The sequence below is a fragment of the Bos indicus x Bos taurus genome, chromosome 9 (genome assembly GCF_003369695.1).
Source record: "Bos indicus x Bos taurus breed Angus x Brahman F1 hybrid chromosome 9, Bos_hybrid_MaternalHap_v2.0, whole genome shotgun sequence".
Classification (NCBI taxonomy): Eukaryota; Metazoa; Chordata; class Mammalia; order Artiodactyla; family Bovidae; genus Bos; species Bos indicus x Bos taurus.
In genome coordinates, this window is record NC_040084.1 from 36,635,457 (window position 1) to 36,656,904 (window position 21,448).

The 21,448-nt window shown below is 39.5% G+C and overlaps 2 long non-coding RNA genes across 6 annotated transcripts in view; both read left to right on the top strand.

Moving 5' to 3' along the window:
• LOC113898226 overlaps positions 1-8,481 on the top strand; it is a 32,921-nt gene extending 24,440 nt beyond the window's left edge. Inside the window, exons 4-7 of one of the 3 annotated variants that reach the window (XR_003512579.1) lie at positions 4,760-5,013; positions 5,525-5,624; positions 7,262-7,333; positions 8,007-8,481. This is a non-coding gene — a long non-coding RNA (uncharacterized LOC113898226). Of the gene's footprint in view, positions 1-3,291; positions 3,735-4,759; positions 5,014-5,524; positions 5,625-7,261; positions 7,334-8,006 lie in introns of those variants that run through there. The other 2 variants (XR_003512578.1, XR_003512577.1) reach the window with 2 other exon arrangements.
• Positions 8,482-12,954: 4,473 nt separating this feature from the next.
• On the top strand, positions 12,955-21,048 carry LOC113898227. Of its 3 annotated transcripts, none has more exons than XR_003512582.1 (3): positions 12,955-12,996; positions 16,337-16,408; positions 20,510-21,048. It is a non-coding gene; the product is annotated as an uncharacterized LOC113898227 (long non-coding RNA). The 3 variants fall into 3 exon arrangements; XR_003512581.1 differs by lacking the exon at positions 20,510-21,048 and adding an exon at positions 19,872-19,961; XR_003512580.1 differs by lacking the exon at positions 20,510-21,048 and adding an exon at positions 18,040-18,300.
• The last annotated feature ends 400 nt before the right edge of the window (positions 21,049-21,448 follow it).

Here is a 21,448-nt window from a genome sequence, read left to right on the forward strand (position 1 = left end):
TTTCCACCCCCACTGGGAGCTCGGCAGCAGCAAAGACTGCTTGTTAAAGTGGTCGGGGTGAGTGGAAAATGATCAAGTCCCTGGCCACCGCCTTAGTCCCTGATGGGACCACTGAGAAGAGTCTAGAAGGCTGAGATGGAGCCTGTCAGCTCAGCAGTGAGAGGCTGTCCAGGCAGCCTACTCCCCACAGCTGAGCTTGAGGTCTTTCTGGAAGCTCACATAGAGACACAAGCAGAGCCTCCTTTCAATAAGTAAAATATCCAGGTTTCTCATGGACATGGGAAGAGAAAGAAAGAGGAAAAGAAAAAAAAAAAAAAATCCTGGCTTTTTCTTTTTATTTATTCATTGGAAGGACTGATGCTGAAGCTGAAGCTCCAATACTTTGGCCACCGGATGCAAAGAGTCAACTCATTGGAAAAGACTCTGACGCTGGGAAAGACTGTAGGTAGGAGGGGAAGGGGACGACAGAAGATGAGATGGTTGGATGGCATCACTGATTCAACGGACATGAGTTTGAGCAAACTCCAGGAGATAGTGAAGGACAGGAAAGCCTGGCATGGTATAGTCCCTGGGATCACAAAGAGTGAGACACGGCTTAGTGACTGAACAACAATGACAGTTCACACTTAGGGTTTTACCCCTCCTTTGGCTAAGTCCTGCTGTAAACTTAGAAGCCTCCAGGGAATGAGGTGGGCAAGCCTAGCTGGCTTTTCTCTCCTTAGCACCCCCTCCGTCAGTTACTGAGTGTAGCCTGAAGGGAGAAGGGATTAGAAGGAGGAAGTTCCCATCCAGTGAGGAGTAGGGGCCTCCCCTCCCGGTTATTGTCTCAGAGGCGGGGCTGATAATTTACAGTCAAGGATGTATTCATGGCCTCCGAGGAGAGAATTTCAATCCAGGGCCAGAGACAAGGCTTGATCGCTCAGAGCTTTTGTGTAGCAGAGTCTTGCTGCTGCTGCTGCTAAGTCGCTTCAGTCGTTGGCGACTCTGTAGGACCCCATAGACAGCAGCCCACCAGGATCCCCCGTCCCTGGGATTCTCCAGGCAAGAACACTGGAGTGGGCTGCCATTTCCTTCTCCAATGCATGAAAGTGAAAAGTGAAAGTGAAGTCGCTCAGTTGTGTCTGACTCTTAGTGACCCCATGGATTGCAGCCTACCAGGCTCCTACGTCCATGGGATTTGCCAGGCAAGAGTATTGGAGTGGGGTGCCATTGCCTTCTCCAGTGAAAAAAGGAATAGAGAAAGCCTCTGACATAGACACCAGAAGGGGGCAGAGAGTGCCCCACTCACTAGTTTGGGTGGGGCTTTATATACTTTTTCAACTGGTTACTAACAATAGAAAGGTCTTACCAGACCCACTCCCACAGCTTGAGTCTTAAGATAACAAGATTGGTCAGAAGGTTCCTTCCTGTTAAGGAGAAGCGGGTCCTGTTGTTATATAATCATTAGTATAGAGCTTAAGGTAAAACATACCCTGGAGCTAGATGGGTGAGGAGAAGGAGGCACTCCCCTCTGCACGAAATTTAATGAGGCACCCCTAAAGTGCAGTAATCAGAATAAAAGTAATATCTTAGTGGAATTCTATAAAACAGAAATTAATGCAAAAAACCTTGATGAATGAGCTATCCCATCCTTCACAGCTGGTCTAGGACAGGGGTTATAGGCACCTGCGGCTTTGCTCTGCAGCTTTGAACCGCTGAGGCAACAGAGAGCTCCACTGACCAGCACGCTCTCGGACCATGTGTGCGCCTGCAGCCCACAGATCCACCAGACCTGCCATTCAGCACCTCTGTGACCAAGTCCTTCCTCACCTTGCCAACCTGGTGTGCCTCTCACTCCTCCAGATCCAACTCAAGGATCCTCTGCTTCATGAAACCTTGTGGACAGAGTGTTTGTGTCCCTCCAAAATTCCTATGTTGAAATCCTAACTCCTGAGGAGGTGGAATCTTTGACAGGTGATTAGGTCATGAGAGTAGAGCCCTCACGAATGAGATTAGCACTTCTATAAGAAGAGACGCCAGCAAGCTTTCTTCTTCCCCTCCACCAAGTGAGGAAACCATTAAGAAGGCTCTCACCAGAACCCAATCCACTGGTGCTTTGACTTCTCAGCCTGCAGAACCAAGAAAATATCAATTTGTTTAAGTCATACAGTCTATGGTATTTTTGTTATGGCAGCTTGAACTGACTAAGACAGTGACCCAGCCTTTTCCCTTTTCCCAGAAGTTACTAATTCCATTGCATCACCCTCATATCTCACACACCCTGATTTTGCATCTCTCCAGTAAACCATGACATCCTCTAGATCACAAAAACCTTTCTTCCACTTCTTCAAGATCCTGCAGAATATCTGGAGCATAGTAGATACCTGGAATTTTCTCTCAACAATGTATTTTGGACATGATTATGTTTTTTTTCAACCATCTAATCTATTTTGTTTTACTGATGTACCATAGTTTGTTAAACAGTCTCCTAGAGGTGTTTAAGTTTTTCTGATATTTTGCTAGAAAATTCATGCTGCAATGACTTTTGTTATGTTGACATCACTTTGCACATGAATAGAGTATTTGATCAACAATTCAGAGACAAGGAAGAATCACATTTGAGATTCTGTTCAAGTTTTATGTTTTGCTGAAACATCATAAACTTTTAAATTCTCACTATGTAGCACACCTTTTAGCATTTTTCTTTCTTCTTCTGCATATGTCTGACTCATAGAACTAATTATTTAAATCCTAAAATAGCTTTGATACATACAAACAAGTTGAACGTCAGTGGCATCTGTCCCTTCATCCAGTTTTTTTGGTGAGGACACACAGTGAAGCTCAGCATAAAATTAATGAAGAAAGAAAAGAAGAGAAAACAAAAAGCCATGACTCTAATGCATTTACTGTTGAGTGGCTCTTGTGGGACTGATCAACTACATAGAGCTTTCTGAGTATTACTTTGCAGATTTAAGAAATAGAAGTACATGAAAACAATTACACAGGAAAAAATCAAGGAAAGTTAAGAGAATTTTTAGGTTAACTAAATGAAGCAAAAACATAGGTTTAGAAACATCTTTGAAATTCAAACTAGATTTCTTGAATTATTTTGGAATAGCTGAGGACTGATGCGAAGAACCACACACTTCAGACACAAATCTGCCTTCCAATTCACTGCCGTTTTGTAAGAGATAGTTTGTGTGTGTGTGTGGGTGTGGGTGTGGGTGTGGGTGTATAAAATACAATGTTAAAAAAAAAAAATCAGGCCAACCATTTATAAACAAATCTTCCTAAATTCCAAGAATTTTCTGACAAAGTATGTCAACTCAGAATGTCAAAGACCAAGTTAATTAGCTGAAGGCTGACCTCAGAGGATACTCATTAGGCCAAGTGTTTCCAACTGCACATTGCAAAGTGATGGAAATGGACGCCTGAACACCCGAGTTCTGCACTCCTCCGGGTGTTCACCCTCAGCAGGCTCCTCAAAAATGCAACTGTAGCGGATATAACCTCTCATTTAGGGGTTGTTATAAACCTTTCTCCAGTCTCAGGCCACAGATGGTCTACTGAGTTCCACCGAGAAGAAAAATTTCTGCAGCGCTTGCTCTCCTGGCCCTCAGGTGAATGAACATGGTCCAGTAGGCTCACACCACCCTGCTGACCTTGGGCCTTCATTGCGAGCCACGTGACGCATGTTTAGGGTGCCTAAGACATGTAATGCCTCAGCTTGGGCTAAGGCGGGAGCCTCTCTGCAGGTAAGCACATCCATCAGTCACTTCCTGACACCCCTGGGCTGGGACCCTTTCCCTGGATAGAAACAAAAGAGATTCCTGCCTTCTTCCTGTTATCCTTTTCATTTTCCTCTTTCACTTTGTTTTTCTGTGATCTCTAACTCCAGCCCTCTCCTGTCTGATACACTAAGGCACATGCCACCCTGGGAATGTTACGTCATTGCTAGAAGGGTTAGTTCCTATCATCTTTCTTCCCATCCTAAACCAAAAGAAGCTCATGCTGTTGCAAAAAAAAAAAAATCTAAAGCTTTCATATTCATAAAGAGTCTAAAAGGACATATGAGGCACTTAAGTAGAGATTACCTATTGGATGTGTGTAGAAACTGGACAATTTGGGGAAAAAGATGGGAAGGATACCTTTTGTTGCATATATTTTTGAACTGCTAGTTTTTGAGCCATATACATTATCTAGTCAATTAAAGTATAATACAAAAATAAATAAGAAATATATCTAGAAAAAAATTACTTATTGCTACTCAGATCTCACTTTTCCATAGAGAAAATAATAGGTCTATTTTGTTTTAAGTATATTAGTTTTGACAAATAAGTTTTTCTTTTTACTGAAATGGCCATAAATATGAATTATACTGTATCTGCATTATAGTATAAGGCAATAGATTTTTTAAAATGTCACTTCAGCTTTCCTTTCTTATTCCATCCAGTGTGTAATAAAAATTTCTTGAGTGAAATGTTAACATTTGCAAAGTGCTTTCAAGTTTGCAGAGTCCTTCACATGCTCTGCCTAATTACGATGTTCACAGAAGCAGCCTGGCACAATTCTTTACTTTGCAGCTGAGGAAATGAGTTCTGACTTGTTCAAGGCCACAGAGCAAGCCAGTGGCAGAACTAGGATTTGAATCCAGTTCTCTTGGCTCTGAATGGTGCCCTTAATGTTTTCTCTAATTTCAGGGTAAAATTCATACATTTAAATTCGGCTTGGAAGACTAGAAAGGAAAATGAAAAACTTGTTTCCGTTTCTCTACTCCTAGGTCTCCAGTGTGCTGCCCAGGAATGCTCATCACCATCTCAGAATCCAAAGTGGACATATTTATAGTGTCTCCTGACTTTGAAAGGAGTTAAGAGCAGAGAGCAGAAAATAGTTGGTCTGAATGGGAAATGAAAATCAAATATTCTCTTATTCTAAAGGGCACTGTGAACAAGAATTAATAATGTAAGATGCAAGACATGCTATATAGCACTCTGAAAAAATATGATGCCTACGTATTTAGTTTAAGGCAAAATGGTAAGTTGGATTTTTACATGTGTAACATATTATGAAAAAATGTGAAGAAAATAGAATTTCACTGATGTTGAAATTTATGGGTTTTTTTTCACTCCCACAAGCAATTACCATTTTAGCAGAAACTGGAGAAAACCAAACATTTATTTATATCATTTAAGTGTTCCATTTTGTCTTGTCATCATCTTTTGGTTGAATACAAGTGAGTTTTTAATTGAGAAAATCTTAACAATCTAACTGCAGGGATTAAACACACGCATACATGTGCTGTCATTCCTTAGCGTAGTTGTTTAAGGATTCTGGAATCAGGGTGCCTTGCTCAAGCTCTGTCCTCATCCTTCCTACCTGGGAGACTTTGGGCAACTAACTCAAACTCTCTGAAGACTCACTTCCTACCTTAGAATTATATGACAATCAAGTAAGATTATGAATTTAAAGCGAAAGTATACTTCTTGAAACACTGCACTGATTTGTTCACGCATACATTCAACTAATACTTACCTGTTATGTGCAGGCCTCGAACCCAGCCCCGGAGAGACAGCAGTGAACAGAACAGCAACCCCAGCCCCAGGGAGTTTACCTTCTCTGAAGGGAGACAGGAAATAACAGATAAGGTAAGTGCTACTGAAAAAAATCAATGGAGAGAGAGAGGAGAATGTCTGGGGCACAATTTTAAGTACATTGACTAGGGAAGACGATGCTAAGAAAGAATGGCTTTCCTAAATATCAGTTGTTATTATTATCATAATCTATTATTCTACATTCACTTACCCCATTTGCAAGTCTTTGTGAGTAGATGGACGAATTTGACACGGTTGGTGGCAAACAGAAGATTATCAGACACACACCGTCACCACAACCACGCTCATCCCACTTCTCTGCAAATAATTTAATATCCTAGAATTGTTCTCTGGCCCCCCTGTGATTAAACACCTGTTTTATGTGCAATTTTATAATACATCTGGTGTCAAGGTTATAATAATGTTATGATATAAACTTGATATGATATATGATATGAACTTGTCAAAATAAATGTATAGAGTATATCTGTCTCTTTTTTAAAAAAAATGCTCTCTGCCATGTGGCCTGTCCATTTTGATTTTCCTCAACTTGGCAAAGTCACTTGCTCTGAGTCTAAGCCTCTCTTTGAAGCAGTTGTCGCATCTGGAGCAAACAGGCCCCAGCATCTGGGGTCAAAACATAGGGAATAGGTGTTTTATTAATTTGCAGGAAAAAACAGAATCCTTATCCAGATCCCTTTTATTATGATGACTTAGTTTTTCCCTTTCGTTTCTCACTTTCTTATACTTTTCTTTCTACCTTTTCCCTTCTTCACTACCTTTCTTCTCTCAGAGTCCAGCTTTTCATCCTCTCTTCTTTCCTGTTTTAGCCCTCTTCTCACTGTGAACCATTTAAAGTCTAGAGAGCAGTTTGCCATGGAGTGAGAACATCTTAGGCTCTAATGCAGGACAGGAATCCCCCCAGTTCCCAGGCCTCCATTACCCTGGGCAGTTTGAGTCATCTGTAGGCTTTGCCCAAATCTCTCATAACAGGGAAAGAGAAATGGTGCCATGCACCAGCTGTGTGGTCCCAGGGAACTCAACCTCTGCAAGTCTCAGTTTCTTCAACTAACACAACTATACTTTCTGGTTAAAGCTTGTTTTGTAAGTTAGAAATAATATTTGAAAAGTACTTGGTCCCTTGGCATTGCAATGCAACTGCTGAGTGACGTACATGAATGAAGTTTTGAAGGATTGTGGTCTGCTCATTTCAATTCCAGTAAGTATATTAAGAACATTTTTAAGGGCCTGGCATAGTCTAGGCACTAAATAACGAGTTATTATTACCTTACTTGGCACCATCCTCAGTAGTTTTCTCTTTGAGCCTGATCCTTCCTTTCTGTTCTTTCTGGTATGTCTGTTCTTCTCTAAGATGGGCTTCATCTTTCTCAGTTTCTTTGCATGTTCCTGAACCACAGGTCCTTTCTTTTCAAGTCTAAAGACCCGGGCTTAGGCCTGGGCACGTGTCAGCCGAGCATTGTCTTTCACAGTGAGGCGTTGGCAATGCCAGGGCAGGAACGGGGGGCTCCTTGACTGCGGGAGTGGGGCCCTTCCCTCACTGCACCATATGGCCTCTGAGAACCACATTTGATTTTCATTTAATTGAAATTCTTGTAGTAAAGCACAACAATAGCATTAGCAGTAACCAGCTCTTTTAATTGTCAGAAGAATCCTTGTCTGTTTTTGTGCAGATGTTGTCTTGCGCCCAGGGCAGCTGTGAGTGTGTGAACGCCTCATCAGCGATTGCGGACACTGCCCAAATGGTGATCAGCACAGAAACCTTATAAAATTACCAACAGACTACCACTTCTGTCTGCCAGCACTTTCAATGCCAGCCAGCCTTGGGGCTTGTTTTGTTTTGTTTGTTTGTTTGTTTGTTTTTTTTTCTATTGGAGTAGGTTGTGATTTAGAATGAGTGTTTGTGGACCGTAAATGAAAATATAGGCTCACACCCAATTAACTAGTTTTGACGAATCAGAAGGGACATACATGGTTTATTTGCAAGAATGAACAACAACCTAGAAAACTAGGGATCTTTTTCTCCCTTCCTTTCCCTTAATAACCTAGGACAAATGTAATCAAACTCTCTTTCCCCCTCTGTCTTCATATGCTATATGTTGTGAGGAATACCAAAGAAGTGAGTTATACTTCCTGTCCTTCAAGGGCAAATATAAGAAGGTTGAATCACAATGACTGTGGTTTGAATCATTTACCAGGATATAAAAATATTAAGCTGAAAGTATCTATTTACATGTGATTCTATCTCTTTTGACGTCCAAAAGATGTGAGTGACATAACATCTCAGTTAGATGCAATTCCCCCAGTACCGAAGTGAACGTCTTTGTCTTATTCTTGCTTGGGTTACATAGTCATCCAATTTCCCCCAATGCCTCCTGCAACTCTCCCTCAATGACTTCTCTTATTTGTACTTTACAGGATCTCCAGAGACTCTGCTTCTGTGAGGCCACCTAAACTATGATCCCATAAAATTAAAATGATGAGATGGAAAACCACAGAAAGCACCACACACCTGGCAGCTGAGCGGAACTTTGTGTTGCCAAAGGGGCCCAGGCCTGGGCTTCTGCCATGTGATTCCCTGCCCACCTTCTACCCAGAGGGGACTGCTAATTTTTAAAAATAGGTTTAATACAGTCGTACACTCTAATGTACTCTGTACTATCTTCTTCCTGTGGGTGCACTTTTCAACTGTTACAAGAAGTTCAGTCCCTTGTGAAGCATGAGTTTGTAAAGATTTATATCAGTTTTGTTGTCTCTGTTAATTTTAACCAAGTGGTGTATCCTGATATATGATATGAATTTAGAGTTAGTAGATCTCATTTCTGGAGAAGGAAATGGCAACCCACTCCAGTGTTCTTGCCTGGAGAATCCCAGGGATGGGGGAGCCTGGTGGGCTGCCGTCTATGGGGTCGCACAGAGTCAGACACGACTGAAGTGACTTAGCAGCAGCAGCAGCAGCAGATCTCGTTTCAACACTCTAGAGTTTGGAAAGTGTCCCAGAAGCCAGTAAGAAACCAAGCTTCTGCAGAACTGTGGGCAGGTGCTTTCACCTCTGTTTTCTCATCTGTCACCAGGGCACTACTATGGCCATACAAGTCTGTATACAAGTGTCATACAATTTCAAGGAGACTGTTCACATCGTAACTGAACAACAAAGCGGTCTGTCTGTAACAGGAAGATAGGTGAGCAAATTAAATCATCTTTCAATCCCTTTGAGCTAAAATTTAATCATTATGACAAGGTGGTATTCCAACTTTTCTCTAGATTTTCTTCACATTTACTTTTTAAAATATCATTTTTTTTTAAACCAATGCTTTCAAACATATGTTCTGGACTAAATTTGGTTTAGAAAATAGTTTTAAGTTTTGTACTATTTTCTGTAAAAGAATGAAATAGTAAATATTAAAAATTTTAGTGTTTTAAAACTTTACAGATTTCACAAAACCCAAAAATACATAATAAAAATAGCTTGCCACGGAGGTCTTCTACACAATGATTTAAACTGAGATTGCTAACAAATTAAATGGATTATTAGGTGTTTAACACTGTTGCTTTCCACTGTAATTTGAATGGAATACAGTTGGGCCTTAAACATCACTATAGACACTTTGCTCTAAAGCAAACCTATCTTTATCATTGGTCTTGGAATCTAATCAAGGGAGCTTAGGTGCTGAATTGCTGATAGAACTCCCTTGATGAACTGATTCTCCCTGTTAAGCAGCCCTAATAGTGTCAGAATCCAGTTCTTTTCCTATAGATAGTAATATGTTTATGTCAAATCGCTACACTCCATATCCAATTAGAAGGACACAGAGAAGCTTCAAAGTTTATTAATACCTTGTTAAATGACATCAGGTAGCTTTGCTTTGTAATTTCCAATTCAGCAAGATCTTACAGTTCAATGTGCAGGAAGTCTACAAACTTGAAGCCTAGCGTTTCCCGCTATAAATTAAACCTGTTTCCTTACTGGTATAAGCAAAATACTTAATGATGACTCTCCTCTTTCAGTATCCTTTCACAGCATTAAAGATTCTTTGGTCTTATTTTTTTCACCTCTAGAAAAGGATATTTAAAAAAAAAAAAAAACTTTCACCATTTTAAGGACTCTCCTGGAAACCAAACCTAACTTAAAAACTGAGTAGAGAATTCCCCATGATATCTCAGTGCTTGCTCCGTACCAGGCACTGTTTGTGATATTGTTCTATTACATATGTTATTACCTCATTTAATCCTCACAACAACCCTAAGAGGTAATTCCATTATTGTTATTTTATAGGTGAAAAACCTGAAGAGGCTAAGTAGGTTACCCAAGGTCACATCATTAGAATTCAGCAGAGCAGAACCTTGCTCTTTACCACCAGTCCCCACTCCCCATCCCCGCTTTGAGCTTACTTATTTGGTAGCCAAATTTCTAAACACTGACGATGCATGTAACTTATTGCCTTCGGAACACTTCTGGTAAGCAATATTATTACAGGTTTATTATAGTGTTATTACAAGCTTGCTAACAGTACACACTCATCAGTGAAAAAAATGATGCTCTAAGCGTGCCTAGCCTGGCGCTGGCTCCTCCCAGACTTCTTCCACCTGTTTTCTTTTTTTTTTTTGATTGTCTGTTTTGCAGATGGTGCCTTTGATATTCCTTTTTCGTGTTGAATACATTGAATTTCACTTTAACTCTGAGATATTGTCCGTGCAGAATTTTTAAGGGAACTAAAATATAGAGATTGCATAGAAAACAGACTAGAATTGGTAGTCGAAAAGTAAAAAAGAAAGTCGATAAAATTACAATATAAACAAAATATAGTATTCTGAATTTTTCATACGATAGGCTAAAAAACTTCCTCAGAAACAATTTTCTATACGTCATTCTTATTCAACCATTACATGGGACAAATGTATATTTTCAGATAATTGGGGCGAAGCTAATGACTTCAAAATGATAAAAGCCTAAACAAACGGGAGCCATAGTTTGAAAGCTAAAACCCTATTTTCAGTAAGTCTAACTGTTAGTGTTTAAACTGCCCAGGAGTGTCTTTGCCCTTTGAATTGAAAGTCACTGCACACCAGTGGCCTCTTTGTGTCACTGTTGAGCTTTCCTAGGCCCCATTCTTGAACGTGTTTCCACTTAAGTGCCACAGACTTTCTTGCAAAGGCCACTGGAGATCATGGCTTTTATCACAGACAATCTTTTCCCAAGACATATAGGATTCAGGATGAAAAGAACTCTCCTGGCTAATTTATGTTGCTTAGAAAGCTGAAACAGATAAAGGAATCGCCTCTAAAAATCACCACCACACTGTAATATAATCAGGAACTGGGTGAACTCAACAATAGAAGGAAGTTGAATAGGCTGACCTTTCCCAACTTGTTTTTAAACTGACATGTGAGTGGAAGTTACTGGTGTGGTTTAGTTGCAGCTTCTGTTTTCCTAAGAAATTTGGAATTTGATCAGGGAAGTAGCCTTGTTCTTTAGACATAGAACAAGAAAGAATACACCCATCTTTCTGGGGTGTGGGGAGAGTAGTGGGTATTATTGTAGCTGGGATCCATTTCCCCAAAAGATACAAATAAAATTACCAACCAGTAACTTAAACAAGAAGTACTATTTATCTCTTACTACTGACCCATATAGTTCTACACATTGGTAGAGCTTGAGGGGAGCAAGGTTTCAAAAGGAGTATCAGAGTACACTGAGTTAATAAAAGGGTCTCTTCTCTCAAGAAGTTTTTACAGTTTAACTCAAAATTTTGCATTTTAAACATGTTTGAAAGTGCTTAGCTTTCTTCCATCATCATTTGTCAACTTTAAAAGTTATATCTGTAGTGTCTACATAAATTATGATTCCCAGGTTTTCTAACATGGTGCCAGAATACTGTGTAGGTAGTATATTATGCTGTCTTTTCATGTAAATATACTAACAAGTCGCCAAAAAGTAGGAGCTGTTGTTAAACCATGTGTTTAGAGTTGAATATAAAAAATACAGTCATTTGACCCATGCCTGAGTGTTATGAGTGGACTTACCCAATTTACGCTTATCAGTCAAATAAAACCTCGGCAATACATTTCTAATAACCAACACTAGAAGCCGAACCCCAGTCAGTCATTCCTTGGATTGTACCTGCACCCAGAATCATCCTGTGTTTGAAATCTTTGACTTCAAACCAAGAATCAAGTTGTCTTCTCCTTGTCTAACTTCCCTGCCCTTATTCCCATTCTGGGTCCTCTCCATCTGCTCATTTCTCATTGTCTCCCATTTCTACTGAATTCCTGTCTAGGATTGCAGGGCCCATCACTTTTATACCCCTCATACTAGGGTCCTTCCACATTCTTTTAACTTTCTCCCATACCTGTCCTGTCCATTGTCAACTGTGGATCAGTTCATTATTTGTTTTCTCTGTATCTGAGTCAGTGGAGAAAAATCTCATTGCTGTTGATGGCAGGATTGCAAGCGCAGATATTTTTTGACCTGGCTCGTCTTCTTGTTCTTGCTTCTCTTACTCATTTCCTATAGAAATGCTGCCAAACTTTTTCATTCTGTCTAAGCCTTCCCTCTTATCCTGAAAAACTCATATTCAAGGGATGACCTTGCCTCCTCTTTCACATAAAAAACAGAAACCATTAGGATTGACCCATCTCGATTTCTTCTCACTATAATTTACCAATATTTTCAGGCTTTTCACCCTTCAAGCCCTAGCATAAAAGCTACTCTGAATCATTCTCTCTCAGTACAAATTGTCAGTTCTGTTTTCTGAGCTCCAATAATGTTATGAATATAAATCCTATAAAAATGATGGATTTTTAGGAATATATCTTAAATTTCCTACTGTCTATTAAATATACCTAATGAGATAACAATTCATATTTTAAGGCAAGACAGGAAAAGTTGAAACATCTGGCCCTTTGGACCTCCTTCCTCCCTTCTAGGATGCATCATCTCAGTCACTCAGTAGTGTCTGACTCTTTGTGACCCCATGGACTGTATCCAACCAGGCTCCTCTGTCCATGGGATTCTTCAGGCAAGAATACTGGACTGGGTTGCCATCGGGCATCTGTATTATGCATAACCTGGATTGTCCAATGGCAGAGATGCTTGCTCAACCATGAAGATCAAATTTTCTCCTCCTGGTGCCAGCCCTGCCACTCCTTAAAAGGTGACCTTCTTTTCTCAATCCTATAAAGGGTCATAATGACCTACTACTTGCCTTGTTTATGCACATGCATGCGTGTATGCTAAGTCACTTCAGTCATGTCCTACTCTTTGCCACCCCATAGATTGCAGCCCACCAGGCTCCTCTGTCCATGGGATTCTCCAGGCAAGAATACTGGAATGGTTGCCATGCCCTCCTCCAGGAGGTATTCCTGACCCAGGGATCAGACCCACGTCTCATATCTCCTGCATTGGCAGGTGGGTTCTTTACCACTAGTATCACCTGGGAAGCCCGTGCATGTAGATACTTTTGGTGAATTTTATGTACAATGCCAAAATATTATTTTGCTTAAAGATAGCAACTGCTAGAGAATAGACTAGGTCAGATGACCTGGGGAGATATTAGGCCTTACCTAACAGAAGTTCTTAGCTTAACCTATTACTTATATCCTTATTAATGTTACTTGCTATATTACTTATATTCTGCTTATTTATGAAATTATTGTTTCTTGTACTACTAGATGTGTGACTGAGCTGCTGATAAAATTAATGATGATTAGATGACTTGAAATGATTGACCAAATGTATAATTTTATGAAATCAATGGCTGTGTTAGTAAAACTTGAGATATGGGAAGAAGCAACAAAAGAGAAACATTTCCTGAACCATAACAGACATAATAAGTTAAGACAAATAGTCCAAAGGCTTTTGGCTACTGTTAACAAGACCTAGTTCAGTAATAGCACATTACCTGTCAGTGAACCCCTTCGCTGACCTGGGAATGAGCAACGTGGGACAAGTTGGTCATGAAATGCCTCCCAAATCCTCATTTAAGTTAAGGCTGAAAAGGGGGGATTATAAGAATTTTGCCCACTATCAAGTTCTATAAGAATCAAGTCATTATCCACTACAGATGCTGACATATAATACACCCGGAAATGAATTCAGGGTGAAGATCTGAGCACGTTGTGCTCTGGGAAAACTGACAGAACCGGCCCTCAGATAGTCAGAGGTTTGCAGGAGAAAACTTTGTGAACTCAGTGTCTTGCATCTTCCTGTATGCAGAAAAACTCTAAAGTTATTAACTAAGATACCTATTCCTCACAAGGAGCAAGATATGTGATTGATTACGTACATGTGCCCCTTCTCTAAAATCACGAACATACTGGCCTCTCCCCTTACCTTTTTGGAATAGTCCTTTGAGCTATCAGAAAGACTGTTTCCTGGGTTATAATCCTCAGGTTGGCTTAAATAAAATTTTCCATTTCTTTCCGAATTGACTATTGATTGTTTCATCACGTATCTTTAGGAAATGTAGCCTGTAATAATTACTATGTTATCATTTTTATAGTTTAACATTTTAAAATAAATACTACCTTCATATTATGAAACATTCAAAAGGTAAAAAGAGAAATCACTGAACATTCTTCCTCTGGGTCTAGCTACCCAGTTTCTTGTGTATTCTCTAAAGACGCTTCTGGGTGCATGTAAACAATTAAGTATTCTCCTCATCCACACTTTTTGTATTGACAGTACTATCATATTATATACACAGTTATATACCCATTAATTAACAGTGCATACCGGAAATTATCAGATCAGTATATAAAGTATTACGTTTTTTCTTTTTGGTAGATTAAAGATGGCCACAAGTTCTTTGCCATACTTTTACTTAAGAGAAAGAGTCTATTTCCCTTGCTTTGAATCTGGCCTGGCCTTATCACTCATTTTGTCAATAGAATGAGTTAGAAGTGATAATTTCTAAGGCTGACCCTTAAAGAGAGCTACAGCTTTATGCTCTGGCCACACTCCCTCTTGGAAGTAAGCCATCTTGCTGGAATAAGCCCAAGCCATAAGGAGAGGACACATGGAGAAGAGCTAATGCTAATACACTATGATCAACAGTCTCAGCTTACTTTCAGCCCAACAACCAGCACCAACTGCCAGCCATCTGAATGAGCCATTTTGGACAATACAGCCTCATTGAGTCTCCAGATGACTGCAACCCCAGCTCATATCACATAGAACAGAACTTCCCCAGCTAAGCATAGTCACCCGTCGAATTTTGAGAAGAAATCAATAATTATTATTGTTTTAAGCCACTGTGTTTTAGGGTGGTTTGTGAATAGCAATAAATAACCCCAAAGCCAAGTATTCCATCATATATATATACCCCTACTTTACTCAACTTTTACTGATGGACATTCAGGTTGTTTCTACTCTTGTTACCTTTTTGCTACTACAAACAATGCTACAATTAATAATAATGTATATGTGTCATTTTACATGTATGGATATAATTGTGGGATGAATTTCTAGAAGTAGAATTTCTGGATACAAGGAAGTATGTGTCTATAGTTTTGATGGATATTATAAATTGTTATCAGAGATTTTGCTGACTTACACTACTATCAAAAATGTAATAGTAAAGAAACTTTGTATTCTGTTACAAGTTAATCACTAAGGGGATGCTGCCGTTAAGCTCAAATTATACATACATGGTGACCCTTCTTTGGGAAACCTGCCCCTCTAATAATGAACATTAAGCTAAAATGCCTTTGTGTAGCTCACAACAAATATCCTGACCAGGCTCACCTGGGACTGGCTGTTGTAAAGATGAAACTAGCGTATCCCCTCCAGAGTCTGACCAGAACCAGGACTTTGCCTACTCCCTTTGGCTCAGATGGTAAAGAATCTGCCCACAGTGTGGGAGACCCAGGATTGATCCTTGGGTTGGGAAGATCCCCTGGAGAAGGGAATGGCAAACCACTCCAGTATTCTTGCCTGGAGAATTCTGTGGACAGAGCAGATTGGTGGGCTACAGTCCATGGGGTGGCAAACAGTTGGACATGACTGAGCAACTAAAACTTTCACTTTTAGTATAAAAGAAGCCTGAACTCTACCTCTGGGAAGAAAGTTCTTTGGAATTCTTGTCTACCATCTTCTCAGTCTGCTGGCTTCTAAATAAAGTCATTATTCCTTGCTCCAGCAACCTGTCTCTCGATTGATTAGCCTGTCATGCAGCAAGTAGTACAAGCTTGGACTCGGTAGCAATAATACTTGAAAATTCTCCCATAACTCTCAATAACACTGTGTTATCAGATTTTTTGATTTTTGCTAATCTAATAGATAGGAAATGATATCATTTTAATTTGTAGTTCTAAGTGAAGTTGAATATATTTTAATATATTTCAGAGCCATTATATTTTCTGTTAAGTGAAAGGTCCATGTCCTTTGCTCAGATTATATTAGGATTTTTTTTAATTTATAAAAACTCTTCAGGGAATTTAATCCTTTATTTATAATATAAGCTGTAAATATTTTCTCCCCAATTTGTCCTCTTTCTTTTGACTTTGCTTAGAGTACCTCTTGCTATGTATAGCTTTTTGTTTTTATGGGTCAAATCATCAGAATGGGGTCTTTCCCATTCTAAGAGTTTGAAATTGTACCTTGGATTCCTCTTCATATTTTCGTTTTAATTGTTTATTTCATTTAAATCTTTTCTAAAGCATGAATCTAAATTTGTTTTCCAGTTGGCTTTCTGTTGTATTTCCTAATCTATTTACAAGTCTTCCTTATACCTCTTGATCTCCTCAAGGGCAAGAACCTTGACTCTTTATGGACATGTCCTAAATGCCTAGCACAATGGCTCATCTATAACAGACTGTTGGTAAGTACTGATAACCATATGAAAGAAATTTTCATCCAGCCCTAGTTCCACAGATAAAACCACTCTTGTTGACATTATCTGGGCAGAGTTTGTTGAGAGAGAACAAATATGCTACTTAAAAGAAAATTATTTTAAACAATGCATTTTTTTTAAAGAATTTATTGAATTTGTTACAATATTGCTTCTGTTGTTTATGGCCCTGAGGCATGTGGCATCTTAGCTCCCCAACAAAGGATTGTGCCTGCACGCCCTGCATTGGAAAGTCAAGTCTTAACCACTGGACTGCCAAGGACGTACCTGGATGCTATGTTGTTTTTTTTTTTTTTAATTTTTATTTTATTTTTAAACTTTACATAATTGTATTAGTTTTGCCAAATATCAAAATGAATCCGCCACAGGTATACATGTGTTCCCCATCCTGAACCCTCCTCCCTCCTCCCTCCCAATACCATCCCTCTGGGTCGTCCCAGTGCACTAGCCCCAAGCATCCAGTATCATGCATCGAACCTGGACTGGCAACTCGTTTCATACATGGTATTTTACATGTTTCAATGCCATTCTCCCAAATCTTCCCACCCTCTCCCTCTCCCGTAGAGTCCATAAGACTGTTAACAAGCACATTGGAAACTCTAGGACTCAAGTCTCAGTGATGTAGGAATACTTCAGTCTCATTTTTATCTGGATATACAGTGTTGCTCCATGTCCTTTGTGATAGGTTCCAGGACCACTGAAGAAACCAAAATCCCTCAGATCCTTAAGTCCCTTATATAAAATGGCACAATATTGGCCTATAACTTACTCACATCCTCCCATATACTTATCTCTATGTTACTTATGTAATGTAAACACTACGTAAATAGTTGACTATAAGGCCAATTCGAGTTTTGCCTTTTGTAACTTCCTGGAATTTTTTTCTGAGTATTTTCTCTCTGTGGTTGGTTGAATCTGAGGATATGAAACCCACAGATACAGGAGGGCTGACTGTATTTCCTATCTATTAGGTATAACTGCTCTTTCTCTTAATGCTGATTATTAACTCAATGCCTCAAATGCCAAAGTCTTATTACCTTGCACACAGACCTCTTTTACAAAAAAATATTTATTTAGATTTATGTATTTTGGGCAGCACTAGGTCTTCATTGCTTTGCACGGGTTGTCTCTAGTTGTGGCGAGCAGGGGCTACTCTCTAGTTGTGGTGCATGGGCTGCTCATTGCCGAGGCTTCTTTTGTTGCAGAGCACAGGCTCTAGGTACATGGGCTCAATAGTTGTGGCTCATAGGCTGTAAAGCAAGGGCTCAGTAATTGTGGTGCACGGGCTTAGTTGCTCGGTAGCGTGTGGGATCTTCCCAGATCATGTACTGAACCTGTGTCCCATGAATTGGCAGGTGGATTCTTATCCACTGCACCACCAGGGAAGTCCAGATACAGACCTCTAATAGAAGTCTGGAAATCACCTTCAAATTTACCTAATTATCAAAACTTTTTACCACCTGGTCTCCACTCTAGACTTCCAAGTGATTAACATTTTTAATGGTTCCTTGTAATTGCTCTGATATGATAATGTATGCAAGCACATGTGCATTCAAAAATATTCTTTCTTCTTTCTTTTCATTCCTGTGTGTTTTGGTCAGAAGAGGAAATGTTTTAGGAATGAAGATATAATGAGAAATTTGAGAAACCACTGATATCACTGTGATGAGCTGTGGTTGAGGGGAACCCAAAAAGATAACAAGAGTAGTTCTTTCTTTCCAAGTATGGCCAAATAATGATGAATGCATTTACTTAATTCCCCTTAAATGAATCAAGTACCTCTCTTCCATGGGTAAACTGTGTTATATACTGTCTTTTCCTTGTGTTTCTCAAAAGACTACAATAAAAACATTCTCCTTAGAGGTTTACTTTATTATTATTATTTTTGCTGCTTTTTGTGTTAGTTGTACATACTTCACATAGTGGTTGAACATGTAATAAAGATATATCTTTATCTTTGATGACTTGATGACATGGCTATCCCTATAGCAGATTGTATTTATTCAGAAGGGCTTCCCAGGTGGCTCAGTGATAAAGAATCTGCCTGCAATGCAGGAGACTCCCTGAGTGCAGGAGACATGGATTCCATCCTTGGGTCTGGAAAATCAACCTGGAGAAGGAAATGACAACCCAGTGAAGTTTTCTTGCTTGAGAAATCCCATGGACAGAGGAGCCTGGGCGGTGGGCTGCAGTCCACGGGGTCCTGAAGAGTCAGACATGATTTAGTGACTAAACAACAATAATTTATTCAGAAACTATGAAGTTGCCTATTTGAAATTATTTCCAGTAAAGTTTGTTAAAATACAACAGATCCGTTTGTCAAGCTTCAATACTCCCCACCCCTCACCCTCCACCTCTGTCTGAGCCAAGTGAAAAAAAAAGTGGAATTCTTATGAAGTTTAGTAGATTCCCAATAGGGTAATGCCCTAGGAAAATAACAAATGTTAGGCTGCAAAAATAATTGTGGTTTTGGTGAACTTTGACGTTTGATATTGGAATACATTCTTAAATATATTTTAATGTGCATTTCTCTATTTTTTTTTTTTGCTAATGACTTATTACTTGCTGTGTATTTTATATTTATTTTAGTCTAGGGAAATAATATTAGACAAAAAGCAAATTCAAGCAATTTTCTTATTTGAGTTCAAAATGGGTCATAAAGCAGTGGAGACAACTCGCAACATCAACAACACATTTGGCCCAGGAACTGCTAATGAATGTACAATGCAGTAATGGTTTAAGAAGTTTTGCAAAGGAGATGAGAGCCTTGAAGATGAGAAGCATAGTAGCTGACCATAGGAAGCTGACAACGATCAACTGAGAGGCTCATTGAAGCTGATCCTCTTAGAACTACATGAGAAATTGCCGAAGAACTCAACCTCAACCATTCTATGGTTATTCAGCATTTGAAGCAAAGTGGAAAGGTGAAAAAGCTCGATAAGTGGGTGCATCATGAGCTGACAAAAATTTTAAAAATCATCATTTTGAAGTGTCATTTTCTCTTATTCTATGCAATAGCAACAAACCATTTCTTGATTGTTTTATGACATACAATGAAAAGTGGATTTTATATTCAACCACCAACAACCAGCTCAGTGGTTAGACAGAGAAGAAGCCTCAAAGCACTTCCCAAAACCAAACTTGCATCAAAAAATTCTTCAAGGATCTCAATAACTTTTTGCAAGGAAAATGCTTCCACAACCGGCAGGAGGCAGAAAATGTTTAGAGTTTGTCGAATCCCGAAGTACAGAATTTTACACTACAAGAATAAACCAACCCATTTCTCATGGGCAAAAAAATGTGTTGATTATAATGGTTCCTATTTTGATTAATAAAGACGTGTTTGAGCCTAGTTATAATGATTTAAAACTCACGTTCTGAAATCACAATTACATTTGCACCAACCTAATAGAATCTGATGTATCTATTTCAGATGGTGTTACTGAATTATGTCCTGCTGATTTTGGAATCTTGATCATTGATGTGGCTAATATATCAATAAAAGTGGGGAAAATGTTAGTCACTCAGTTGTGTCTGACTCTGTGACCCCATGGACTGTAGCCCACCAGGCTTCTCTGTCTGTGGAAGTCTCCAGGCAAGAATACTGGAGTGGACTGACATTCCCTCCTCCAGAGGATCGTCCCCACCCAGGGACTGAACCTGGGTTATAACTAATTAAATGTGGCTAATTATATCATTAATTAATGTGGCTAAAATATATCATTAAATGGTATAATTTTCTATAATATACAGTAATGGTGCTTACTATATGACTTTTGTGTTTATATCCATTTATAATATATCAAGGCATAACTCCAGGTTCTTTGAAGGACACTGCTTAATAAAGAGCAGTGAAAACTGAGGAGTTGATGGAAATTCTGACATTACTTCCACCTTCTTTCCCCTACCACTGCTCTTACCATCCACAAGAAATTGTTCATGACCTCAATTTGGAGTCATCTTTTACTCAGGAATATCGCATCTGTAACAGGTATTTAGTGCTTTAAGATGGCTAAAATTGCTTTGACACTCCTCCCACTAAGAAGTTGTGTCCATGTCCTTGTTTCCTAGAGTCGGGATATACTCTGTGACTCTTTTAACCGAAACAGAATAGCAGAAGTGAGTTGTGCCAGTTTCTGAGACAAGGCTGTAAAAGACTGGCCGCTTTTACACCCTGTCTCTTGGAGCGTATCTTGAATCTTCACCTCAGGGAGGAGTTAGCTGCTGTGCGTGAAGCCTGACTATACTGACACAGCCATGGGTGAAGACTACGTGCTAAGTCTTTGCTGGCCCAGCCATCCCAACCTGGGCACCAAGACCAGTAGTCAAGGAGCCATGTTAGGCCTCCTAATCCCAGCAAACATGCCAAGAAGAAAAATGAAGATCCCAGACATACGGCCTCAGTCTAGCCATCCCAGCAGCTCCCAGCTATTCAAGCAACCCCAGCTGTGGCCACAAACGTCATGTATCAGACTCTCAAGCTGTCCCTGCTGTGCTGGCTCTAATCCCTGACCCACAGAATCATAGGCATCATGGACATAGTAAGAGTTTCACAGGTGTGTATATATTTGTGTATATAAAATTTTGCTCTTTAAAAATAGATGGTTTATTATTTATCCATTATATAGCAAAAAAGCTATTGGAAAAGAAAAAATTTAGATTATTGTTGCTATATACCACTGAGTTTTCAGGTGGTTTATGATCTGATAATAGATAAATGAACATGCATCTTCTATATTTTATGTTTGAGGTTTCCCTGGTGACTCAGTTGGTAGAGTCTGCCTGCAGCGCGGGAGACCTGGCTTCAATCACTGGGTCGGGAAGATCCCCTGGAGAAGGAAATGGCAACCCACTCCAGCATTCTTGTCTGGAGAATTCCCCATACAGAGGAGTCTGGTGGGCTATAGTTCATGGGGTCACAAAGAGTCAGACACAAGTGAGTGACAAATGCTTTTATTTAGTAAAATTAAAAATATAAACATAGACAACATATAAACTTAAAAGATATAT